This window comes from Pinus tabuliformis, chromosome 9 (genome assembly GCF_031772625.1).
Source record: "Pinus tabuliformis cultivar Carrire ecotype Pingquan chromosome 9, CPIR1, whole genome shotgun sequence".
NCBI classification, from domain to species: domain Eukaryota; kingdom Viridiplantae; phylum Streptophyta; class Pinopsida; order Pinales; family Pinaceae; genus Pinus; species Pinus tabuliformis.
Window position 1 is genome coordinate 1,389,399,976 of NC_142307.1, and position 14,570 is coordinate 1,389,414,545.

Here is a 14,570-nt window from a genome sequence, read left to right on the forward strand (position 1 = left end):
GAGCTCACGAAAGTCTCACCGCGAAGTGTGATCCATTTGATAAGGTAAAGGATTCCGCGCATACCACCCCCACCCACATTGCCACCAATTTCACCGCCTTCACCTCCATCTTCACCTGTACCACCTCTGCCACCACCGCGAGTCAATATCGCAAGAACGATAAAGCTGCCTGTGTTCAAGGGAGTAGGAAATGAATATCTAGACTAGTTTTGGTTCGTGATAAGAGTCGTATGGGAAGTGCAGGGAGTTACAGATGATAATATAAAAAAAGTGACATTAGTCAATGCTCTATAGGATCGCACGCTAACCTGGTATATTAAGCATTATAATGACAATCTGAATGCAAGAATCACAGATATCCAAATTGTGCTAAACAGAGAATTTAGCAGGCCGAAGTCAGAAGCGCAGTCGATCATTGGATTCAAAGAGATCACAATGTTACCAGGTGAGACTCCTTGGGAACTAGATCAGAGACTGAAGTGTATGATTTGCGAAGCTAATATGACTTTGACAGATGGACAGCATCGCGAATGGTTTGTGGCATCTCTAACACCGCATTTGAGGAACGCGTTGTCACAACAAAGGTTAATGACTCAAGCAGAGGCCTTGGAGATCGCGACAAGGTTGCACAAAACCTCGATGTAGGATCCTAACTTGGGAGTTTAGCAAATCCACGTGCAGTTGAAAAACTTATGCCTTGAGATGTAGAGTCTCAAACAGGATAGGACAACCAGATCAGAAGTGCGAAAAGAGGTGAGGTGCATAAAATGCAAGGGTCATGGTCATTATAAGGACCACTGCCCTGTGTTCACGAATTACCTCGCTGGAGGAGGACCGATGCCATTAAGACTGGAAGCGCAAGTAGGACCTAGCGCGACACCTGCTTTGTGGTGCGCGATTCGTCAAATAGGAGGAAATCATGCTATGGACAACTCCCATTTTTTACAGAAGTACACGCAGAATTCGCAACAATTGTTCTATAATTTTTGTAGATTGGTTGGACACGATGAGTGCACTTGTAGAAGATATTTGCTGATAATGGATAAAACTCCCACCTATAGAGTTTAGGCTAAAACACAGCCCCCTGATCCGAATGCATGAGTGGCATGAACCAAATTTTAGGGGCGTGGATGAGGTCGCAGTGGAGGAGGACCTAGATGAGGTCGCGGAAAGTTGATATGCTACAATTGCAGAGGGCTAGGACATTATGCTGGTGATTGTACGAACCCAATGCATCCATCATGTCTATATTGTACCTTGTTTGATCATGAGATAGAAATTGTCCCACACTCATAGCTAGGATACGCGACAAGGGAGCGTTACCGCCTCCCTCGACTCAGAACCTGCAGATGATGAGGTATAAGCCATGCGAGAAAGATCCAAATGTGAACATTGTGCTGTGAAGTGGAACTGCGACGGGGGATGGTAAAGGAAAACAACCCAAAGATAGTACTTGGGTTTGAAAGGCTCCAACGAAAGAAGCAGAGTTTGATTTGGAGCGCACTAAGGAAACCTTCATGGAAGCTAAGAAGAGCTTCGATGATGCCTCCACTTTAGAAAGCAAAGATAGACCAGAGCCAGAAATGGACCCATCTATGCTTACGACATTCCTGGAAACATGCATGAAGCTACTATGCGACAGTAAGGCTGTAAAAGGATTGCAGGAACTCATTAACAGATGCATTGGGACCATGCCAAGAGAATTGCGCGTAGTCCGGAAGATTGGAAAACACAAGACTAGGATAGGGAGAGAAATGAGGCTAATCACGTAGATTGGAGAATATGAGATGGACCAAGTAATTCTGGACTTAGGATCAGATGCGAACGTTCTACTGAAGCAGACATGGGAGTGCATGGGGAGGCCTATGCTGCAATGGTCTCCTATCCAGCTACAAATGGCGAACCAGCAAAAGATAATACCTATGGGGAGATTGCAAGGAATCACCGTGGATATTGAGGGAGCGAGCGCACTAGCAGACTTTGAAGTGATAGAGATTTTTGATGACAACAATCCCTACCCTGCGCTCTTAGGAATTGATTGGGCCACTGACATGAACGAGGTGATTAATCTGAAGAAGCACAAGATGATTTTTGAGAAGAAGTCTATGCGCGTAGTTATACCCTTAGACCCTGCTGAGGGATCGCGCTACATAGAGCCAGTGCGCGACTATGAAAGTGATGATGATTTGGACTACATCTACAAGATAACTACGCGAGAGCAAGACTGGGTAAATCCCACCACGGATGGACGAATCTCATGGGAGCGCGAAAGCTCCTGTATGTCAGATTCTGATGAGGAGATAGAGCGATGGTAGAATCAATTACACAAGGTAACCATGCTGAACTGTAATATGATGACAAGATCATTGCACTACGTATTGACAGAAGTGAGGGATCTTCCTACTTATGATGGATTAAGTGAGGTAGATAATTTCCTAGATAAGTTTGAAAGGGAGGTGCCAGAAAGGCAATGTTTCCAGGCCTTGAATTGGGTACTACGCACTACGCCCACAAGGTGGTGGGGTACACACAAAGGGATCTTTGAGGACTAGTGCCAATGTAGAAGAATGATGTGCACGCTGTTTGGAAAGCCTAGAGTGCAATTGACAGATAAATGCAATGGGCAGGATAAATAGTGCACATGTCTAGCCAGGTGGATGCCTCCATATGGAAAACAACCTACATGGATGCACATGAAATTCACGTTGGGAGATACAGTTAATAAGCATGTGTTGGGGGGCCAATTGTGCAAACAACTCCTCAAGTTGGAACGATAGAATGTGGAGAGAATGATCGTGCAGAAGGTTATCCACTTGGAAGCATTTAACGAGGTGTGCGAAGCACTGAACAAGGTATGTAGTGCACAGCAAAGAGATTGGGACCTGCACGTACTAGTATTTTTATAGGCTTATAGGACAACATGTAAGAAACTGATGGACAAGCACCTTATAGGTTGGCTTATGGAGCAAACGTTGTAATGCCAATGGAGTATATCATGCCTAGTCCGCACATAGCAGCGCCCATGGATATGACGGATCGCAAAGCCTTAGAAGAAGGGATCGCGGAGTTGGAAGAACTCAAAGAAGAATGCTTGGGACTTGATGAGGAGATTCAGCAGGGTGATCTTAGGCTCCAAGCACTGATGAATGAAATAGTTCGGTTGAGGGAGAAAAGTTCCATGGCGGAAGAAGAAGTCAAGAAGCTTGAGGAAGGAATAAAGAAGGACTTTCTTGATAAGAAAAATGTGGTGATAAAACAAGATGCATATGATTACATTGACAAATTTGGGGACTACCATTGAGATTTGATCAACTTGATGCCTTGGATTGGACCGTATGTTATTAAGGAAACCTCAGATAGGGGCGTGATGCAGTTGGTGAAGTCAAATGACGGACTCTTCCCAGGAAAAGTAACTGGTAGCGAAGTTAAATGGTGAACTCTTCCCATCTAACTAGTCACAGGAAGTACAGTCTTAGTGCTCTAGGAAATTGAAAGGAGGCGCAGGACTATAAACTACTCTACCTGAAAACTACGCGATGTCAGGTCTGCGCACAGGAGCGAAGTGTCAAAGGGTCCGCGACAGTGCACGGGTAGTTGCGCTGCCGCACAGGGCCTTTGGAAAGTGACTGTTAAAGTCACTATTCACGATATGATACTTGGTTTGAGACCAAATGGAGCGCGAGGCGGGCATTTAAGGCAGGAATTATGGGCTAGATTTGGGAAAATCTGCCACCAAGGGAGCATTAATGGACCCGATTTGGGGGGAATGGTCGAATTCAAATTCAAAAGGTGCTATAAATTGCAAAGGGTTGCCCAGCAAACAACACTTGGCCGTTTGAGAATTTAGTTGTTGTGCGCCCAGAGATTTCTGAACTCCGACCTGTTAGAGTTGAAGGCATTATTTGGGCACCTATCTGAGCAGTTGAGAGATTTCTGCAAAAGCAAGATGGCAGTGTTGGGTTGTGTTATATTCTTTCCACGTAGTTAACAGGGGGTTTGAGGGGCACCCGTAACCCCACTTTATGCGGTTTGCGGCAGCGCCCCAGAAAATTTTGGTTTTGGACCTTATGTTAGGTTGGGCGGACCCACCTATGGTTTTGTGCATGATTTTCGCACATGTTTTTTGGACGCGATGGTTTTCAGTCCATGGTATTGGACGCGATGGCTTTCGATCCATGGTGTTGGATGCTTCGGCATGTATAAATATGTATTATAACATTCAAAGGAACATAATGAAAAATCAAGCTGGTAGTCCTGGTTTTGGGATCTAGGGGAAAATATCTGTGTATATGTGTTTTATGTGTTATGCTCTCACATTATTTATTTTCTGTGTTTCAGAGTTCATATGCAGGTAATTTCTATATGGGGTTAAAACCTACATTTGGTATCAGAGCAGATTTGGCTTCAAGGGGACGCCTTTGTTGCTGAGGGGTTTCGCTCGGGCTTGTCGTAGACCCTGTTCAGTGGGAGATCTACAAGATCGATTCTGGTGGTGAAAGAAGATGGCGAGCAGTGGAAAGATAGAGATTGAGAAATTTAATGGTCAGAGTTTTCAGTTGTGGAAACTCAAGATGGAGGATCTGTTGGTGGATAAATATCAGTGGATCGTGGTAGATCCAGGTACTAAACCAATGAGAGTTTCCGATGAAGAATGGAAGAAGTTGGATCAGAAGGCAAAAAGCACAATACGATTGTGTGTCTCAGATTCAGTATTGTTGAATGTATCAGGGGAAGCTACAACAAAGGCTTTGTGCGACAATTTAGGTACTTTGTACCAATCTAAGTCTCTGGTGAATAAACTATGCCTGCGGAAAAAGTTGTATAACCTGAGGATGAAAGATGGAGACTCAGTGACAGAGCATCTGAATGCATTTAATACTGTGGTAAGTCAGTTAGCATCTGTTTATATTAAAATTTAGTATGAAGATAAGTTCATCAGTTTGTTGTGTTCTCTACCAGATTCGTGGGATAGTCTGGTTACTGCAATAGGTAGCAATGCAACTGCCTTGCAGTTTGATGAAATAGTCTTAGCCTTGCTAACGGAGGAGATGAGACGGAAAAATATGGAGAGCCAAAATGGTGATGCCTTGTCTGTACGAGGACAGTCCCAGAACAAAAACAAAAATAAGTCATCGAGTGGGAGATCTAAATCTCCAAGAAAACCTGTAAAGGTGGTGTGCTGGAAATGCGGAAAGGAAGGCCACTTCAAAAGGGACTGTAAATCTAAAGCTCCTAACATAGGAAAGGGATCTGATGAGGCTCCTTCTGTAGAGGTGAAAACCACCTCAGATGAAGGTAGGGATGTGTAGCTTCTTCAAGTACACATGTAGATCATGAGGCATGGTTGATTGACTCAGGTGCATCCTTTCACTTCACTCTCCATAGAGAGTGGTTCTGTGAGTATGAGAAATATGATGGTGGTGATGTCTTCTTGGGGGATGACAGGAAGGCTAGAATCACTGGTCGTGGAAAAGTAAAGTTGAAGCTGCAAGGTGGAAGGGTTAGAACACTTCCATGTGTTCTACATATTCCTGCATTAACCAAAAATCTTATTTCTGTTAGTAAGCTGGATGATGCAGGTGTAAAAACAATGTTCGAGAAGGATACTTGCAAGATGGTTTGGGGAGCACTGGTATTGATTCGTGGAGTTTGGATTGGAACTCTGTACAAGCTACAAGGTAGCACTGTTGTTGATGGGTGCAATAGTTCTGTGGTTCTTGAAAGTGGAGCAGAAAATCTAGTGGTCTCTAGAGAAAAGACCATATTGTGGCATCAAAGGCTTGGACATATTGGAGAGAAGGGCCTTTGAATACTTCATGGTAAAGGTATGGTAGAAGGTATGAGTAATAGCTCTCTGGATTTTGATTTCTATGAAAATTGTGTATACGGGAAGCAGAATCGGGTGAGTTTCCCCTCTGGTGGTAAGAGGGCGAAACAAATATTAGAACTTGTGCATAGTGATGTGTTTGGACCTGTGAAGGTTCCATCACTGGGTAAGTCTGTGTACTATGTATCATTTATAGATGACTTCTCAAGGAATACATGGATATATTTCCTTAAGAAGAAATCTGAAGCCTTTGACAAGTTTAAAGAATTTAAGGCTCTCGTGGAAAATCAGACAGAGAAGAAGATAAAGGTGCTGAGGACAGATAATGGTGGAGAGTTTTGCAGCAAGGAATTTGAAGAATTCTATAAGAAGTGTGGTATAGCACGACAGAAGACTACTCCATATACACCTCAGCAAAATGGAGTTGCATAAAGAATGAATAAGACATTGATGGAAAGGGAAAGAAGTATGCTCAGTGGTGCTGGGTTAGGACAGGAATTCTGGGCAGCGGTGGTGGATACTGCATGTTCCCTGGTCAATAGGTCACCTTCATCAATGTTGGAGGATAAGACTCCACAAGAGGTATGGACTAGTAAGAAACCCTCTCTTTAACATTTGAGGGTATTTGGATGTGATGCATATGTACATGTTCCAAAGGAGAAACGAACCAAGTTGGATAGTAAATCTGAAAAGTGCATCTTTATTGGGTATAAGCATGGTTTAAAAGGTTATAAGCTTTGGAACCTAGTCACACGGAAGGTTGTGTACAGTCGAGATGTAGTGTTCAGAGAGGTAAAAGATGTTATTAAACATGAAGTCCAACCAAAGGAACCTAAGAAGATAGAGTTTGAGCTAAAGGAGGAAAAATCAGACTCTATAGCAGAGGAGGAATCAGAAGATGAAGAGCCACAAACTACGGCTGTGAGAAAATCAGTTCGAGAAAGAAGGCAGCCAGATATAGTTCATCTGCTTTCTATTCAAATTTTGCTTTGTCTATTACTGGTGATGATCACAGAACTATGAAGGAAGTAGTGGATTCAGAGGATGGAAAACTCTGGAAAGAGGCCATGGTTGATGAAATGGCATCTTTGCACAAAAATGAGGCTTGGGATCTGGTGGAGTTGCCAGCATGAAGGAAACCCATTGGCAGCAAATGGGTGTTCAAAAAGAAGACAAATGCAGAAGGAAAAGTGTAGAAATACAAAGCTCGATTGGTAGCAAAAGGTTATTCCCAGGTGCCAGGAATTGATTGTGGTGATATTTTTTCTCCTATTGACAAGGTAACTTCTATTAGATTACTTTTATCTGTTGCTGTTGTTTTTGATTTTGAGGTAGAACAGATGGATGTGAAGACAACATTCCTTCACAGGGATTTGGAAGAGGAGATCTACATGAAGCAACCTGAAGGCTTTGCGGTGAAGGGTAAGAAAGAACTGGTATGTAAGTTAAAGAAGTCTCTATATGGGTTACAACAGTCACCAAGGATGTGGTATCAGAAATTTGATACATTTATACGGGGACTTGGCTTCACTAGAAGCAAAGTAGATCACTATGTGTATTTTAAGGTGATCGTGTTATTTATCTGGACTTGTATGTGGATGATATGTTGTTGGTTGGAAATGACAAAGAAATTATCCAAGATTTGAAGACCCAATTGACCTCCAAATTTGACATGAAAGATCTTGGTGTTGTAAACTATATTTTGTGCATGGAAATGAAAAGAGATTGGGTGAAGAGGAAGCTCTGATTAAACCAAAGGAAGTATGTTGAGACAATACTGCAGAGGTTTAATATGCAGGATAGTAAACTGGTTAAGGTTCCTATTCCTGTAGGTGTGAGGTTATCTGTTGAACAGTGTCCCAAGACACAAGAAGAGGAAGAGGAAATGTCACGTGTTCCATATGCAAGTGCAGTCGGTAGCCTAATGTATGCAATGGTCTGTACTAGACCAAACATTGCACATGCAGTGGGAATATTGAGCAGGTTTATGTCAAAACCAAGAAAGGAGCATTGGACAGTAGTGAAGCAGGTTTTCAGGTATTTGTGTGGCACTAGTGATTATGGTTTGTGCTACCAAGGAAGACCAGGATTGGATAAAGTGTTGGATATTCATGGCTTTGTTGATGCAGACTGGGCTGGAGATCTAGATCAAAGAAGATCTACAAGTGGGTATGTGTTTAACCTATTTGGAGGTGCAGACAGTTGGATGAGTAAGAAACAATCTATTGTGGCACTATCAACTACAGAGGCAGAATACATGGCAGCTACTCATGCAAGCAAGAAAGTAGTTTGGTTGCAGAGATTGTGTCCAAGTATGGGGTTAGTACAGGAAGCTATAAGGATAGACTGTGACAGCCAAAGTGAAATTTTCTTGGCAAAGAACCCTGCATATCATTCAATGACAAAGCACATTGATGTTCAATATCACTTTGTGAAGGATATAATAGAAGACAAAAAGGTGTTGCTGGTAAAGGTGGACACTTTGAAGAATATTGCAAATGCATTGACAAAATCTGTGAGCTCTAAGAAGCTTTCTTGGTGTAGAGAGACAATGGACATTTTAGGACTAGAAAAATGACTAGTTAATAGGGGGTTTGAGGGGCACTCGTAACCCCACTTTATGGGTCCAGGGCAGCGCCCCAGAAAATTTTGGTTTTCGACTCTATGTTAGGTTGTGTGGACCCACCTATGGTTTTGTGCATGATTTTCACACATGTTTTTTGGACGCGATAGTTTTCGGTCCATGGTATTGGACGATGGTTTTCAGTCCATGGTGTTGGATGCTTCGACATGTATAGATATGTATTATAACATTGAAATGAACATAATTAAAAATCAAGCTGGTAGTCCCGGTTTTGGGATCCAGGGGAAAATCTCTGTGTATATGTGTTTTATGTGTTCTGCTCTCGCATTATTTATTTTCTGTGTTTTAGAATTCATACGCAGGTAATTTCTGTACGGGGTTAAAATCTACAGGTAATGTCTGAAGAAGCCAGGGAAATCATAGAGATGACCGCTGAAGAGGCTGTGCAGGCTATAATTGTAGGAGATGCCCCTGAGAGTGTTGGGATAGTCGAAGAAATCCCTAAATCACTGCACACGCCAATACCCAAGAAAGATAAACAGGCCATGGTTCTAGTGTGTGTGTCCCCTCAAAAACCACAGTGAACTAAACTAACGATGGAAGAAAAGGGGAAAGCAATTAATCTGGAAACTGATGAGGAGGAGGAAGACCTTGAGGAAATCCTTGTCGAAGAGGAGGAGGACGAAGACATGGAGGTGGAAACCGAGGGCGCAGACCCTCTAACCAAGCTTCCCGCGTATGTTCCTCCACTGAAGGGAAAGGCAAGGGTGCCCAAGGACCTAAATGAGAGCAAGAGGTCTCTGTAGACCCCACTGCTACTCGATGATATCGTTTTTGAAGGAGTGCACTTGGGACAGGTGTCAAGTCTAAAGTTTGAATACTGGGATCTCACAGACCACAAGAAGTTCCCACACTTGGCAACCGCGCAGCTCATGAAGCTGAAGAAAAACACTGTGGCGAGAGTCATAGAGTTGGAGCCACACAAGTGGTTGCGCGGAGTAGAGAAAGCAGGGTTGTTGAACCTGCTCTGGGTGCCGCATTACCATCGTGCCCCAATAACTATCTTTGTCATCAGGCAACTACTTTGTTGGTGCATGATGGGTGTTTGTGGCTGGAGGAGCCCATCCCCATCACAGACCACTTGATTCATAGAATTACCTAACTCCCTTGCAAGGGGGAGGACCCAGCGGATATTTTGGAGGGTAAGAGCAACGACTTGGCCATCGCGGAGGCCATGAAGGAAAAATTCAAGCTAGAGAAGAAGAAGAGAGGGTACGTGATCTCCAGTATCAACAATAAGGCAGTCAAAGTTGTGACCCAGATATTGGCTGGCAAGGTTATGCGAAAGTGCCGCGTAGATGAGGTGCCTGCACCAGTGGTAGCACTTGCCGTGCAATGTGCAGAGGGCGTCCAATTTAACTGGTCAGAGTACCTATGCAAGGAGTTCCTGGAGAATTTCCGCGAGGCATAGGAACAGGGGAAGACCTTCCACTATGCATGGCTTATGCTATCCATAGTGCTGGTGGCTTAGGAATTGCCTGAGGATAGCCAGTTCCCCACAATTGTGTGAGATCTTCCGGAGGAAGAGAAGTACGCTGCACTGTGGGCCACTAAAGACATGCAAAGGATCTGAGATAGTAAGATATTCTGGTTGTTCATGGAGATGAACATCAGAGTGGGGATTAACTGCAAGTCGCGGTTATTGGCCACTGCCTACAATAGCCTACAAAGCTTCACTGAGTTCAAGGCAACTTCCATCATGTGTACATTAGGGTGTGCAAGGACCCCGCGAAGAAGTGGAATGAGCTGCCGTACCTGACCAAGAACGATGTTATATTCGCCATGCTTGAGTCATGGTCACTGGAGTGGCGCGCTCCAGCCATCTCCGTGACGGAAACAAAAAAATTTGTTGCATAATGGAAGAAGGAGGAGGAAAAACTGCGGATGGCACAGATGGCAAAGAAGAGAAGAAAAGAAGCAACAGCAGCAGCAAAGGCACAAGAGGCATAGGACACCACAAAGGCAGCAACAGAACAATAGAAGGTACCCACAAAATAGCAACAGGCAGCAAAGAAGGAGCGCAAGGGCCATAAGTTGCCGTCACCTAAGAAAGAGCCCGAGACAGAGGAAGGTAGCGCGAACCCAGAAACAACATCTACATAGTTGAAGCGCCAGTGCTCGAGAGAGCAGGTGGGGCCGAGAAAGAAGTTGAAATATTCTAAGACTTCTTTCGACCTGATCACCCTCACCGAAGGAGATCTCCATGATATAGGGGAGACGGTTAATGACGTCACCATGGTGGCCCTCCAGCAGCTTATGGAGGAGAAACAAATTGTGTTGGGGGCCCTTCGGGCACAGATACAAGAGTTGTAGGTGTGCACTCCTCAGGCTAGTACTCTCTCGACCAGCCTTGTAGTAGGAAAGACCGTAGTTGAGGAAATGTTGCGCACCCACATGACCAACACCATAGTGCTGCTAGAGGGGGCATTGGTTACATAGAATGAGGCTGACAGGAATACGGTCAGTGCATTGAATGGAGTAGGGATCAACATGGCTGCACTCCCTCAAGAGACACTCTATGTCTTGCAGGATGGAGTGACTGCAGAACTACGGGCGAGGGAGGGCCGCGCACTATAGGTGTTGAGCGAGCAAAAAATTAATATGGAACAACTGAGCCTACATTGTGATGATGTAGTGGCACAGAACTGACAGATGGTGCAGGTGGTTGAGGAGGCCTACCAGATGGTCCCTGAGTTGGCCATCCCAGCAGAGGTCCGCATCTAAAGGTTAGCATCAGGGGTGCATGAGGTACAAGAAGAGATGGCTAAGGTTCAGCTGGAGCTAAACCTTCAGATAGCAGAGCTGTGGTTGAAGGCACAACCTTTAACTCCTCCAGAGGTGAGGGAATAGTGCACCAACGCCATTACATCGAGGATGGAAGAGATCATTAGTGCAGTGAAGGAATACACTAAAATGTTGGAAGAGTTCTTCGAGGTCCTCACCACTCTGTAGGAGGACCTAAACATAAAGCACTTAGAAACAGAGGCACGCAAGTTGCAGCAACATTATGATGATATAAAAGGGATCGCAGAGATGGTGGCCCTTACATATAGGCTCACACGAATGCAACAGGCAAAAGCACTTAAGGAGTAGGTAGATTCAGCGCGACATAAGGAAGTGGTTTTGAAGGTGTGTGTAAAACCTTGGATCGAAGAGGCATTTGTAATTACAGCCTCGATCAAATCCAAGATCGCGTAGATGTAGGGCACACAGGAGCAGATACAAGGAAGCAGTTCAGATACAGCAGTCTTTGAACAATGCATCCAGGAGATACAGCAGGCATCTGCTCAGTGCACTACCGACCTTTCAGTGGTCCGGGCAGAGTTGGGAGGTCTCCACATGAAGATATCTGCACTGATAGAGTGACTTGAGGGCAAGTCACGATGTTTGTGTTGGGGGCCTGTTGGGCGCGAGATCCCCCAAGGCAAGTTTTGGGGCTTAAAGCCCAGATTTTGACTAAATCTAATGTAAAGACTCTGTATTTTGTGGGCGCAGAGCACGAGCTTGTAAATGAGTCATAGGGTTGTCCGCCCTCATCTTTGTAATGTAATGTCGGCTTTAGAGATCTACCGATGGTCTGCAAACCATGGGATTGTATAAATAGAGCGAGGCCCCAAGTAGTTAGAGAAGTGGAAGCAATAGATGGAGAATTAAGTCTTATCTAAGTGTAGAGTCAAGTCTTTGGGTCGTAGAGTAGGAGAAGGCTCCGCAGCTGAGTGTGCAAAGGTATAGTAGTCCGTAGCAGAGTGCGCAGACCCCTACAGCTGAGTGTGCAGGGCGAGTCGAGTCTGTAACCTTTGGAGAAGTAATAAAGAGAAGTTTTACATCATTTATGTGTATCTTTTTCCTATTTTTTGCATTGAATGTATCGGATATAAATTGCATTTGTATTGTTTATATGATGTGTGAACTTATATGAATGTGTTGATAAAGTGAATATAAGATTAGGTATAAGTTTACGTGAAGGTAACTAACAGTTATAATAAGATAAGTAAGACATGTGGTGTAACTTAGGAAAATAGTGCAGATCGCTGCTTTAGCAGTGCGAAAGCACTTCAACCCTTGGTTAGGGTTGCACGATGGCGATTATAATAGATCGCGAAGGCCTCGCAGGTTAGGATAGTGCGCGAAGTGACCTGCATGAAGGTATTCACAGTTGGACTAAATCAACCCCTCAGACATCTCAAGGGTGCGGAAACTTGGTTCCAGCATCCCCCCATACTTCTTCGGGTGAGACCTCAGTCTGCGCTCTGTGGGCTGTTGCCAAAAGGGCCAGTAGTGTAGGGATTTGTTTGGCTAATTAACTCCAAACATGGGTCAGGCCCCCTCAAGCCAACAAGCATGTGGCGGCCATGTGTCTGGGTATGCTACTGCCCAAAAGATATTGCATGTTGGTTATTTTTTTCCTTCAATGTCTAAATATTGGATTACCATAGCCCACAAATGTCATAATTCAAAATCTACGATTGCAAAATGTGAGCACCTCCAACTCCTCTTCACCCTATCATAGTTGTCGATCCTTTTTCCAAATGGGGCATCAATTTATTCACCTGTAACCCTCACTTGGCTGGGGTACATGGGTATATTATTCTTCCAGTCGATTACTTTACGAAATGGGCTGAGGTGATGCCTACATATAGAGACGATGGTGAAACTGCAACAATTTTATTTTTCAGTCATGTGATTGCTCGGTTTGGTGTCCCACAAGCCATTGTTACAGACCATGGTAGTCCTTTTCATAACTTTATGATGGTTGAACTATCTAGACAACTTGACCTACACTATGATAGCTCTACTCCTTACTATCCACAAGCTAATGGTTAAGTCAAAGCTATCAATAAAGTTTAACCAATATGAATAAATGGATAGTTGGTATTCATAAAGGAAACTGGAATTGTACACTCTTTTCAACATTGTGGGCTTACTGTACTAATGCAAAAACATCAACAGGTTTTACTCCTTTCCAAATTGTTTATGGTTTGGAAGCAGTGTTACCCATTGAATGTGAAATCCCATCCCTGAAACTAGCTATTGAATTACTACCTGCTACCTCTGTAGATGAAGAACATTTTGTACATTTAATAAATTTAGATGAAAATATTTGTAATGTCACATTGTCTAGTGAGGCTCACAAAAAACGTGTCAAAGCTGATTTTGATCAAAACGTTAATCCTTGTTCATATTCAGAAGGTGACCTAGTCTTGGTTTATGATCAAGCTCAGGACAAGTTAGGCACGGGAAAGTTCGAACCCATGTGACATGGCCCTTACATCATAAAACACATATTATCTAAAGGAGCCTATGAGTTGATTGATTACGACGGTATACCTTTTGGAAAGCCTAGAAATGGTATTTACCTAAAGAAATATTATGCATAAAATTTGGGTGCAAATTTGTACATTATTTACCATTTTTTAGGTATGTCTGATAGTTAATGTTTTTCACATTTTGTACCACTTCTCCTACTTATCTCGTTTTGCACTTGATTTGAAGATGTCGATGTTCTCTCAAACGTACATTGGCTTTGCTGATGGCACTAGTTGTAGTACTCAGAATTTAACTTCTGCAGCCTGGGTTATCTATTCACCTAGTGATGAGCTAGTCTCTATTCATGGAATATGTCTCAGTCAAACAACAAATAACATAGCAGAATATAGCGCAGTCATTGAGCTATTAGCATATGTCATCACATTTGGTATCTGATGTTTGATCGTTAGGTTAAAGTCGTAGCTCGCAGTATTACATTTAAAAGATGTCTATACAGTAAGGAGTCCAACAATGTTAAGAGTGTTTTTACGGGTCCTTATTTTGGAGAGGCAATTTGATTATATTGAATATAAATGCATTATGAGATATTTAAACACATTGATAGATGCATTGGCGAATCACATGTTAAATAGACGTTTGCAACATTTGTATATTAAAAAAATATTCGTTCATACATTTATCAAGACAAATAGTAGGCAAAAGTAGTATTTTTCATTAAAAAGAGTTTGTATTAAAGTGTGTCTACAAAATATGTCATCCGAGGACATAAGGCCTCATGTTGGGATAGGGTCCCTAGGGTCAGTTTTGGGGTTAGCTTAACCTAGTTTTGTA